Genomic DNA, 13,713 nt, shown 5'->3' on the forward strand with positions numbered 1-13,713 from the left:
GACTTTATGCTTAGGAGTTAAGCCATTGCGCTGTGCTTGGCGCTTGCATGCTTAAAATAGGGCCCTTAGTCACTTCATCTGTCTTGATTGGATTGCTATCTGATTGGGTATGCACATTCCATTTACACGTGGCCATATAAACGAGTCTTTGTAAATGGATAATCCTAAAGTTTGAGAGAGTTTCTGTTGAACACTCTCTTTGCCCCATGTAGCATATTTACATATTTTTTATATTTATACCATATTTACTTCCCTTAAGGTACTGTTTTGAAATCAAAGCTTTAAGTGAAAGTTCTCTCAGCTCATGTTTACACTTTAGTTACCTGCACATTAATGGCAAGTATATACAGTGATTGTATCAGAACACACTTCTCTTCTACAGGTCGATTTTGATTTTGAAAATGTTTATTAATTTATTGAAACACAAAAATATTAAACCAAAAATATTTCTAAATTCAAGTTACACTTCAAATGAAATGAAATATAATAAAAAATAATGAAGTGGCCAAAACAATAAATTTAAATCCAAACATTTTACCCTCTCCAACTTGTTCCACCGGCTTCTTTTGCAGTGACTTCACACAGTTAAATCAATTTATGACAACTGGTGGAAAATTACTAGTCAAAATGAAATCATGAATACAATTGTAAATATACAAGAATAATAATACTTCTATCAGGAAGACTCGCAGACAGGACTCAACTGGTGGTGGTGGGGTGGTGGAGGTTGCTGTGTTAGCACACTGAAACAACAATGTGATAGATTGTGAGCAGACTTATAAAGCAACGGCTTACATGTGATTGGCTGGGAATTCCCCAGCTAATGGTACGATGATGCTGCGTCTTCCCGCTAGAACTATGCTGCGCTTGCATACATTGTTCCACCATCAAACCCACAGTTTGAGTGCCTACTACCACAGTAGTGCAAACACTCCCACCCACGGCCAGATGCGCTTTGCGCTGGCATGAAAATTGTACTTAGAATTAGCGCTCGTACGCAAATTGGATAAGACGTTGCGCACTGTCATAGCGCGTGGTACTACTCTTTGCGCACTCAGGAAAATAAAGCCCTATGTGTAAATAGGCCCAAAGGGACAAACAACGCATACAGTTGACTATTCATATTCGCTTACAAAGCTAGTTTTCGCTTACAAAGCTAGTTGAATACACAAGGCCATGTTTGCAATACATCATCAGTGATCAGACTTTGATCAGAGTGACTGAGCAAAACGAACCAAAATAAAATGACCTTTTCATCCCTGTATGATTTATAATTCCCAAACACAGTCAAGACATTCTTTACAAAACACGTTGCTTACTATTAATTACCCTTCATATGTGCATCTCCCACAGAGCGCCCTCAAAAACCACCACAGTCAGAGTGAGAATACTGATGATTAAATACAGAGCTGTTGTACATGGTTCATGATGTCTCCGATCAACTCAATCCCTGTGAAATCATGAGAGGGAATCTTAATGTGGCAGGTCTGTGGTTATGCATTTATGACAGCAGTACTTTATTCTGCTGAATCTGTTTTCCATATTTGTCTGTAATCCCATGGATTCTTTGATTCTGTATTTCCTGGCTCACAGATCAAGAGGGCTTATGAAGAAATTCAAAAAGCCACAATAATCCTAAAAATGCACTCTAAAAAGGCAATGTCATGGATGATGGAATAAGATAAAACAACATAAATCTTATTAAATCATCTAGACAAACATCTGAAAACTACAAGCTTTAAACATTTGTTACATGCAATTTTATATATTTGTAAGTAGGACAGAGGTCCCTGTATGACTAGCTGACTAATCAGTCTTGTCTAAGAAGATCTGTATAATTACCATGGTTTCACGTTCATCTGACCTTGATTGGATAGGTTTATTGGGGGGGTTTGCAAAAAATGTGTTCAGAAACAGCTGGACAGAGCTCAACAGTCATCTCAGACATTTGTGGCTTAATATTGATTACCACAAAAATTCATTTCAGCCTATCCCTTTAAAATAAAAAAATAAATAATAAAAAAAAAAATCTGGGTTCAGTGAGGCACTTACAATGGAAGTTAATTGGGCCAGTCTTTAAACGTTAGCATACTCACCGTTTAAAAATGATACCCACAAGATGTAAATAATACATGTGTTAAAATTATTTTAGTGTGATAAAATCATTAACTAAGCTTTTCTGTTTAAAGTTATATCAAATTTTACAACTTCGTTGCCATGATGACGTAATGCGGAAACCTCATAACTTTTTAACTTTTTAAGTTTTAACAGTTAAATTAATATAAGTGCATTTATATAATTATAAGCTTTACATTTCTGCCTTTAAACCCTCCAAATATTGGCCCTATTCACTTCCATTGTAAGTGCCTCATTGTGAACTTGATAATTGCTTTTTTTAAAGAAAATTATTTTTTGTTGAAACCAACATTATGCCACAAATTCTGTCAATTGATCTGAACTTGAATTGAACCTGGAATATTCCTTTGAAATTAATTTAGAAAAATACTATTGTTCATGCTTGTTCATAATTCTTGTATCAGAATATTTTGGAATTAACATTCACCAAAATTAATAAAAATGCTGTAAAAGTATTGTTTGTTGTAAGTTCATGGTAACTAAAATAGTTAAAAATGTTAACGAATACAGTCATATTGTAATGCATTGGTATTACAATATTAAATTTACACTGGCAGCCAGAAGTTTAGAATCATGTATTTTGCTGTTTCAGAAGGAAATTGGTATTTTAATTCACCAAAGTGGCATTCAACTGATCACATATAAGTATAATCAGGCATTACTGATGTAAAATCAGCACCATCACTACTTGAAAAAGTAATTTGCAACCAAATCTAGACAGCAGCCATCACTCCAACTACTTATCCTTGAGTCATCACGCTAAATTGCTAATTTAGTACTATAAAATCACTTGCCATTATATCAAACACAGCTGAAAGCTATTTGGTTCATTAAATGAAGCTTAACATTGTCTTTGTGTTTGTTTTTGAGTTGCCACAGTATGCAATAGACTGGCATGTTTAATGTCAATATTAGGTCAAATATGGCAAAAAAAGAAACAGCTTTCTCTAGAAACTCATCAGACAATCATTGTTTTAGGAATGAAGGCTATACAATGCTTGAAATTGAATGAAGATTTCATACAAAGGTGTACACTACAGTCTTCAAAGACAAAGGACAACTGGCTCTAACAAGGACAGAAAGAGATGTGGAAGGTCAGATGTACAACTAAACAAGAGGATAAGTACATCAGAGTCTCTAGTTTGCGAAATAGATGCTTCACATGTCCTCAGCTGACAGCTTCATTGAATTCTACCCGCTCAACACCAGTTTCATGTACAACAGTAAAGACAAGACTCAGGGGTGCAGCCTTATGGGAAGAATTGCAAAGAAAAAGATACTTTTGAAACAGAAAAACATAAAGAAAAGGTTAGAGTGGGCAAAGAAACGCAGACATTGGACAACAGATAATTGGAAAAGAGTGTTATGGATCTTAACCCCATTGAGCTTTTGTGGGATCAGACTGTAAGGTGCTTGAGAAGTGCCCAACAAGACAGCAACATCTATGGCAAGTGCTACAGGAAGTGTGGGGTGAAATGTCACCTGAGTATCTGGACAAACTGACAGCTAGGATTTCTTTGAAGTAGTTGAAGTAATTCTAATAGTAATTTTTTATGTTATTAATGTCCTGACTATACATTATGATCAGTTGAATGCCACTTTGGTGAATAAAAGTACCAATTTCTTTCCATAAGAGCAAACTCTGTACATTATTCAAAACCTTTGGCCGCCATTGTACATAAAATAGACTAGCTGACTATTCTACCACTGTATATCATAGTATACATACAATTCCTATTTCAAACTGTCTTTAAAATTCCAGCTAAAAACATTGTGTATAATTCAGTTATTTCAGTAATTACTGAATTCAGTATGAGTTTTGCTCACCTTAGGAACACAAACATTCTTGACGCCTGGAAGTGAGCAAAATTCTTACAGTGTCATTGTATATTAATTAAGGCATAATTCTGTAGCATTGCTTCACTCTTGATTAGCACCGTTGCTAGTTTGGCACACAGTTCATCCATCATTCCGCAGATCATCTGAAAAAATGAGTCTCTGTTGACCCCCAGCAAGGGCCTGGACTCCATGCCTCAGTTGCCCTGTCGCTGAGAATTATGGCCAACTGAGGCAAGAGGTTAAAAGTCATGAATAGTGAGAGTGCTAGAGTCTGAGAGACGCTCAAGACCTTATGCCACAATAAGAAGGCAGTTACTTCAAATTTAAACCTAATGTTCTGTGTTCAATACAAGTTAAGTTATATCAACTGCAATTGTGGCATAATGTTGATTGCCACAGAAAATTATTTCTACTTGGGTGAACGAACAATTTACTGACCTTGTCTGCGTAAAGTTATATCCAATCAAAACATTATGACCACCTGCCGAATATGCTGTTGGCCCTCTGCATGCTGCCAAAACAGCACCGACCCGCCAAGGCATGGACTCTACAAGACCCCTGATGGTGTCCTGTGGTATCTGGCACCAAGACATTAGCAGCAGATCCTTCAAGTTCTGTAAGTTGCAAGATAGAGCTGCCATGGATCGGACTTATTGGTCCAGCACATCCCACAGATGCTCAATAGGGTTGAGATCTGGGGAATTTGGAGGCCAGGGCAACACCTTGAACTCTTCATCATGTACCTCAAACCATTCACAAGCATTATGTGCAGTGTGGCTGGGCGTATTATCCTGCTGAAAAAGGCCACTGCCATCAGGGAATACCATTGCCATGAAGGGGTGTACCTGGTCTGCAATAATGTTTAGGAAGGTGGCATTTATCAAATTGACATCCACGTGAATGGCAAGACCCAGGTTTTCCCAGAAGTACATTGCTCAGAGCATCATACTCCCTCCACTGGCTTGTTGTCTTCCCACAGTGCATCCTGATGCCATTACTTCCCAGGTAAACAGTGAACACGTACATGCCCATCCACGTAAAGAAAATGTGACTCATCGGACCAGCCGACCTCCATCCACTGTTCCATGGTCCAGTTCCTACATTCGCGTTCCCATTGTAGGTGCTTTCGACAGTGGACAGGGATCATCATGGGCACCCTGACAGGTCTGTGGCTACGTAGCCTAATATGCTGCAGGGTGTGATGTTACACATTCATCCCATAACCATCTTTAAAATTTTCTGTGACTTGTGCCACAGTACACCTTCTGTTGGTTCAGACCAGACGGGATAGCCTTCATTGCCCTCGCACATCGAAGAGTCTTGGGCACGAGGGCAGTTAGGAGACCTAGCTGGAGTCACTCAGCATGCCTTGGGATTCGAACTAGTGAACTAGGGTACCCCAGGGGTGGTAGCCAGCATCTTTTACCACTGAGCTACCCAGGCCCCCCTCCATCTCTCTGTTTGATTTGAGGATTCTGGTTCAAACAAATAAGGCTGGTCATAGAAATGCATCTATTTTTCAACTACAAACTCTCCAGACATGTTTGGTAAGTTCTGTTCTCTGGTGGTCCCGTTGAAGCAAAACAAAAAAAAGAGTTTTCGCTTGAATACCCCTCCTCGCAAGTGACTGCAGTGTTCTGCTCTTGTGCAAGGTGCTCTAAAGTCTCATGAAAGTGTACAGGAGACCAACAGTCGTTGAATATTTTCACTAAATAATACATTCGATTTTGGTTTGTTTCTCACCAAACTGTATTGTATGCAGTGTGTGTTGTTACACATTCCTCCGTAACATCATTAAAATTTTCTCTGACTTGTGCCACAGTACAGCTTCTGTCGGTTCAGACCAGATGGGATAGCCTTTGTTGCCCTCACGCATTGATGTGTCTTGGGCACCCTGTCGGCGGTTTGTGGTTCATCCCTCCTCTGACTACTGTCGGTAGGTACTCACCACTGCTGACCGGTAGCACCCCACAATCCTTGCCCTTTCAGAGATGCTCTGACCCAGTCATCTGGCCATAACAATTTGGCCCTTGTTAAAGTCACTCAGATCTTCAGATCTGCCCATTCCTCCTGCTTTCAAAACGTTGATTACAAGAACTGATTGTTCGCTTACCATCTAATCTACCCAGACCTTGACACGCGACCTTGAAATGATCAGCATTATTCACTTCACAGTCATAATGTTTTGGCTCATCGTGTATTATTATATGAACTACAAATGGTTATATTTATGATGCTATCTTAAAAATAGTCATATATTTTGAAAGATCATTATTGCTTTTGTGCAACAAATAATGTTCTGATTCAGAACAGCGTAATGTGGCACAAAACTATAAAGATCTCAGTTAGAGTAGCAATGTTAAATTGAACATAATGTATACATTTATATTATAACAAAATTAAATATCCCAATTTCAATAAAGTTAAGCTCAATTGTCCATATTTGTGGCATAATTTTGATCATTTATCTAAACTCGCTCATTTATATGAACTGTGTGAACGATCCGATTCACTCAATTGAACTGGGCTTCCCAACACTACTTATAAATCATTTATTTTAACAGTTTTATTTTAATGAACAGTCTGAATGAACTGATTTACTCAAATGATTTAAACTTCCCAGCCCTACATATGGTTGGATGGATAGTTGAGCGTGTTTGATACACCACTAACTGTTGGAAAATATAGGGCGTTAGTGGAATAGCTACACTATTGTGAGCTACTCTCACACTTCTGAAAAATGTAGATTAGTTAAAGGGATAGTTCACCCAAAAATGAAAATGATCATGTCATTTACTCACCCTCATGCCATCCCAGATGTTTATGACTTTCTTTCTTCTGCTGAACACAAACTAAGCTTTTTAGAAGAATATTTTAGCTTTGTAGGTCCTCACAATGCAAGTGAATGGTGACCAGACCTTTGAAGGTGCAAAAAAGTAATTAATATGACTCGATTTAAATCAACAGAAGGGATTTGATAGGTGCGGGTGAGAAACACATCAATATTTAAATAATTATTTACAATCTACACTTTCACTCTCTTCTTTTGTTTTTGGCCATTCACATTCTTTGTGCATATTTTATAGTAAAAAAAGTACTTAATTATTGATCTGTGTCTCAACCACATCTACATATCACTTCTAAAGACATGGATTTAACCACTGGAGTCAATGGATTACTTTAATGCTGCCTTTATTTGCTTTTCGGACCTTCAAATTTTGGTACACATTCACTTGCATTGTGAGGACCTATAGAGCTGATTTCTAAAAATCTTAATTTGTGTTCAGCAGAAGAAAGAAAGTCATACACATCTGGGATCCCATGAAGGTGAGTAAATGATGAGAGAATTTTCATTTTTGGGTGAACCATTCCTTTAAGTTAGTAGTGCCACTACTTTTAGTTAGTAATGCTCCAGAAAATATACTTCACCTGGTCATATCAGCGCACACAATGTTATGTTAATGCTTCTCTATAGAGGAAGTGTACAGAGGAGCAATGTTCTTATCTGTACAGCATCTTTCCTGTGAGCTGTGGTGAACTGCTATATCTTTATTCATTAGCGTCGATTTCTGGAACACCGTTATCATTGTGATAGATCAAAGCAGGAACAATAACAGAACCACGAACATCACAGTGAGGCGAGAAATTACATAAGGGCTGTGCAGCCGTGCCAGATCACCTCGCCTTGATGCCTGTGCTCTTTGCTACACTTAAGCTTTCATCTGCGTTTACAATGGATACAAAAACTAAGACTTCTTAACACTGACCTCTGCATGTGTGCACTTTTTAGATGGATGTCTTTGAATGGTGCTGGACATTGTGTGTTTGGGAAATGTATTGTGGGTCATTGGTTGACCCATTACATTATATTATTATACTCTTAAGTATGGTCAGCCAACAGAGGAAGAACGAAAGCTAGGGGAAAATGCAAAAAGACTGAGGGAGTGGGGTGCATGGGTTAAACACAGTTTATGGTTTGCCAATGTAGTCTGGGGTCTTTAGGAAGGCCACCAGGCAGCAAATTAGGAGGCTCCACTAAAAGTGCCATTCCCAGATGGATTGCTTCAGACACATTATTTATGACCCGGGCCACTTCCTTGTCAGTTATGCAACTGTGCCGTTCTCAGGCGCTGTACTTGAAGAACCGGCCCCCTTACTGCCAAAGTCCGGAGTTAATCAAGCTAGGACCATTAGTGGGTCACGAAAAGGATACAAGCTCTTCATAACGCCCCAAGCTAATGGGGGAACAGCTTAAAGAGCTTATGCACACTTTAAACATGCTGCTCAAGTCAAGACTAAGTGAGAGACCAGATGTGTTTGAATGCCTTTGGCCATTAATAAACACCAACTCTGAGGTCTACCAGAGACAAAGAGAGTTACCTTTCTGTGACCTGTTGCACTGTGTTTGCTCCCGTTGGATTTATGGACCTGTTTGATGTCAATGTGAGGACCCATGGGGAACTAAATCAAAAACATGACAGAGTTCTCACTCACGGTTGTACTCTCTTGATCAATAAATCTGTCAGATCAGACATCATTGATCCTTTGGGGTGGACTTCTTCAACAACAATGATTTTGAATCCGAGCCCTACACATCCATAACTGGCTTGACATACAAGGATGTGTGGCAGTGCAGGCAAGAAAAGGGTGTTGGGCTTGCAAAAGAGAATATAGATGCTACAGCAGAGGCACTCTGGATACAGTGAGATTACAAAGCATTTTAATGGTAAGAAATAAAAGATGTGGCTTACATAGAACCATGTAGGAGATAAAATAAAATCACTCATTTCTATCATCGTACTTATCCAGACACAAGAATGATGTGTGTGTGTGTGTGTGTGTCAGTGCCGCCTGAAGAGGTAGGTGTAACATTCTCGGTCAAGAACCAGCAAGTTAGATACTGGCTTCAATTTAATCAGAATGACTCACAGCACGATGCAAAGTATAAAAACCAAGTGAACAACAGAATGTCCTGTCACTTGTCACAGCTTAAGACAAAAACTTTGATTAACATGGAAAAGATAACTTGTATTGCTATCTTAGGACATGGTTAGGACATGGTGTGACTATACCTTCAGCTCCATCTCTGTTATTTTTTTCTCCCTATTTGGAATGCTCAATTCCCAATGTGCGTTTAAGTCCTCATGGTCACGTAGTGATTCGCCTCAATCCAGGTGGCGGAGAACGAATCCCAGTTGCCTCCGCGTCTGAGACTGTGATCCTGTGCATCTTATCACGTGGCTTTTTGAGCGCATTGCCACAGAGACATAGTGCGTGTGGAGGCTTCACGCCATCCATTGCAGCATCCATGCTCAACTCACCATGCGCCCCACCAAGAATTAACCTCATTATAGCGACCACGAGGAGGTTACCCCATATGACTCTACCCTCCCTAGCAACCGGGCCAATTTGGTTGCTTAGGAGACCTAGCTGGAGTCACTCAGCATGCCCTGAGATTCGAACTAGCGAACTAGCGTACCACAGGGGTGGTAGCCAGCGTCATTTACCACTGAACTACCCAGGCCCCCTCCATCTCTCTGTTTGATTGAGGACTCCGGTTCAAACAAATAAGGCTGGTCATAGAAATACATCTATTTTTCAACTACAAACTCTTTACACATTTTTTGTAAGTTCTGTTCTCTGGTGGTCCTGTTGAAGTGAAACAAAAAAAGTTTTCGCTTGAACGCCCCACCTCGCGAGTGACTGCAGTGCTCTGCTCTTGTGCAAGGCGCTCTAAAGCTTACGTCCAGTCTGTCTCATGAAAGTGTACAGGAGACCAACAATAGTTGAATAATTTCGCTAAATAATACATTCGATTTCAGTTTGTTTCTCACCAAACCATATTGTATTCCTTCAGAACAAGACATGAGTTGCACACAATAATATAATAGACTCCTGAATTATACTTTTTCATTCTTTTGAAGCTTGAAGTGGTGGTCACCATTAACTGACAATGCATGACATCGCTGAGCACACTTTTTCACAATTACTCCCTTTGTGTTAAGAAAAAGAAAGAAAGTCATATGGGGTTATAACAACACAGGGTGAGTAAAGCAATGTCTAAATGTTCATTTTTGGGTGAACTACTCCTTTAATACTTTTTTGAAAAACCCTGAAAATAGTAACTGGTAGCTCAGCATCTCTGAGTTAGAGGTCAGGCATGATGGCAGGGGTTCTCATTCTGTGTGGGAAGTGACAAATTACCTTCCTCAGGGCAACTTTAAGGACAGCAAGAACCAACCCAGTACTATTTAGACTAGCATTTTCTTGTCATTCAGAACACAAAGTACTCATTTTACTGGTTTAAATACTATAATTTGGTGGCAGAGAGACCTTTTGCCCATTTGAGGGTGCAAAACTTGAAGAATACTTTTTTGTGTTTGCAACAAATCATAATATATTAAAAAAAGATTTTGACCCATTAAAAGGCCATTGCATCTCAATTATAAACTGAAACTCAAAGGTCTTCCTTCAGTTTTCTGTCAAAATAAAAGCTTGTGTCACCAGACGGCATAGCAATGCCACATGTATCCCCATTTGTCCACTAGTTCTTGATCGACAGCTCCTCCTCTAGCCAATCATTCGAAGAGGGGAGGTGATGTCACTCCAATGCAACTCAGAAGGCTGCTGAACAATTTATATTATTTGTTGTTGATAGATACGTTACGTGTGTCTTTTTTGAGTATTTTCTGCCAGATCTAGGAAACAAAGTGCTGTCTGAGTAGGCCATTATTGTAGTCCGTTAACACATGTTAAATTCAGTCAGCTGAATTTAGTTAGCAGAGTTTTTAGTTTAGGCATTATTTAAGACTCCCATGTTTGTTGGTTATTTTCTGCATATCTAAAGAAAATAAAAAAAATAAGGCTGGGTTGATGTGAATGTTTGATGCATGTTTTTAATAGCTGTACCAATGTAGTCTAGAACCCAACTTGATCTGCTTTTCCACTAAATAAAATCCAGATCCCGACACCAAGGCCTATTGCATTACTGATGAATATAGAAATGCTAACATATAACTAGACTTTTTTTTTTAATTATATAAACAATCTAAAAGGTGTGCACTTTGGAGTTGTTTGCAGTTATTTGCTTCAAATGTTACTGAAGTTGAATACTCATGTTATGGAAATGTTTGTAAATGCTTTAGATTTGTATGCTCCAATGTTGCTGTATTTTTAGAGACGGTCCATAAATTTGCGACTTAACGTCAAGACAACTTTATTGCATATCACTTGTTTCTGATTTCACTGCAGTATCGTGGAAATAACTTTCTTTTCCTTCTTTTACACCCCTGGTAGTAGGGTATGTTAGCCCATTACTTAATTTTAGTCAAAAGGAATAACTTACTAGTTTTTTATGTTAAAATAAAACAATTCTAAATAAATCAGCACTTTTTGCTTAATGCCATAAAATACCCTCATCCACTCTTCTTTCCACAAAAACACAGTGTTATGGGGTTACTTTATATTTGGATAGTAACTTTTAGCCACAAAGCATATATGAAATTATGCAAATGTACATCACAAGCCTCATGCATGCTCAGAGTATGTATTAAAGACAAAACAGAAACACTCTGAAATCACTGAAAACACTGTATTAAGAGCCTCACGTGTGCTTTGAGTGTGTGTTATACACTGTTATGAACAGAGCTGTGCACCTTCAGTCAGATTATTTATTTATTTAATCATTTAATTAACTCACACCCATTGAGGTTTGAAAATTGCACTAGGTCATATCGCAATTTCGGTTTTATTTCAATTAATCATTCGGCCCTACGAGCAAGTTTTTGTTTCAACTGTCGAAAAGAAAGGTCAATTTGATGAAAGCACAGCCAAATTAATTAAATGGCAGAATGACTGAGTGTATTTTGAAACAACTCCCCTAAATTCAATTGACAACATGATGGTTTCTTAACAATGCTGTAATCTTTTGGCTGTCGATTTTTGACGGAATTGAACATAAATCTACACATTTCGGGGTGGAGTGTCTGGCTTCTTTAATGAGTGCAATATTTCTAAATTGACCGCACTTATAATGAGAGAAGGAAATTACTTTGGAAAGTGTACAAACGTGTTTCAAAGCCATATATCCAGAACTGAGACTGAGAGTGCTGAAGCGATAACTTTTGCTCAAACCTACAAGGGCCTCAGCTCTTGGCAGCTCTTGCATACATCTTTCTGAGTTGTCATGGTTGAAGTGATGTGAACTGAAGATGAAGACAAGCATGTCATTCGCTGGAGCAGCGCAAAACCCGCTGCATGACCCTTTCCCCTGGCTGCCACCTCCAGGCTGAATGCAGATGAGCTTAGCTGGACTGGGACTCGCTGGAACAGAGTCTTGGAATCCCCACATCTGGCTTATATCTGTGGCTTACGGTCATTTGATTTTTGGCTGATGGCTTCCAGTAGTTTCACAAAGGCTGGATTGTTCTGAAGGATCAGGACTTTTCTTCACCACTCAGCACTGGCGCCGGTGAGCGCAGCTGGGGCTGCTTTTCGCAGACACAACCTCAGTCCCGCAAGAACCGGAGACAGGGAGGAGATGAGCACAGCCCACTCAATGGGCAAACCATGCTCCAACAGATCCTTCCAGCATTTATTGTCAAGAATGCCAAAAAGACTATAATGTCAAATTATTTACTGTGTTTCCACCCCGCTTTGATTTACGGCTGCTGCAATGTTCCAATAATTAACAGACTGAATGGATTTCATGGAGAGCAACTGTTGTAAAGGGCTTAGACCAAGTTTCAGTCCTCTGGTACATTCCACCTCTTTAGGACCCACCCTCCCCTGTTTTTCTGCAGCACACTATGGGCTGACAATTGGGTTCAACTTCAGGTCAAGCGCTTTGCTTGACAATGGCCAGCCAGTCTTGAATTGGAGTAGAGCAGGCAGTTTTCCCACAGGGTGCTCACACAACATCAGAGTGGACTTAGCTTAGTGGCCTTTCCCATTTCAACCATACCAATGGAAATCACAGCATTCTTTATCTCTGTAGATTTTTGCAGGCTCCATTCAGCTGTGCTCCTTTTTAAAGAAATAGATCAGTCGACAGGATTTTTTTATTTGACAATGTTGATTACCACAAAATTAAATTTTGACTTGTCCCTCCTTTTCTTTAAAAAAAGCAATAATCTGGGTCACAGTGAGGCAATTACAGTATAAGTGAATGGGGCCAATCCGTAAATGATAGAATGAATTATGCCCGATAAACTGCCATTTGTTGCATGCGCTAACTACGCTTATTTAGCGCCCAATTCACTAAAGGAATAATGCAGCATAAAAAGATCTAAAATAATCCAGGTACTTTAGTATGCTTCTTTTGGTTACATTTTCAAGTAAACATACTATACACACTCCTTACATTTCAAAATGCCGTAGAATAGTTCAGAAGTGTGCGATTTGGGCTAACACACATGATTTTCTTCTGTGGACCAAAAAAGATGTTGGACAGAATTTTAGGGCATGTCAACACTAATGCATTCTCATTTGAAAGTGCATTGGTTTTCAGAATCAGAACAAGAATGAGCTTTATGCATACAAGGAATTTGTCTTGGTGACAGAAGCTTCCAGTGCACAAACAATACAACAACAACATTTAAAAAAGTTATGAAAATAAAGTTAATATAAAATGTAGTAAAATATATGTAATATATATACACACACACACACACAGTACTATGCAAAAGTTAAGCACTTGGAAAAATGTTGCATAGTAAGGATGTCTTCAAAAATAATTCC

Source organism: Xyrauchen texanus, chromosome 32, assembly GCF_025860055.1.
Source record: "Xyrauchen texanus isolate HMW12.3.18 chromosome 32, RBS_HiC_50CHRs, whole genome shotgun sequence".
NCBI lineage: Eukaryota > Metazoa > Chordata > Actinopteri > Cypriniformes > Catostomidae > Xyrauchen > Xyrauchen texanus.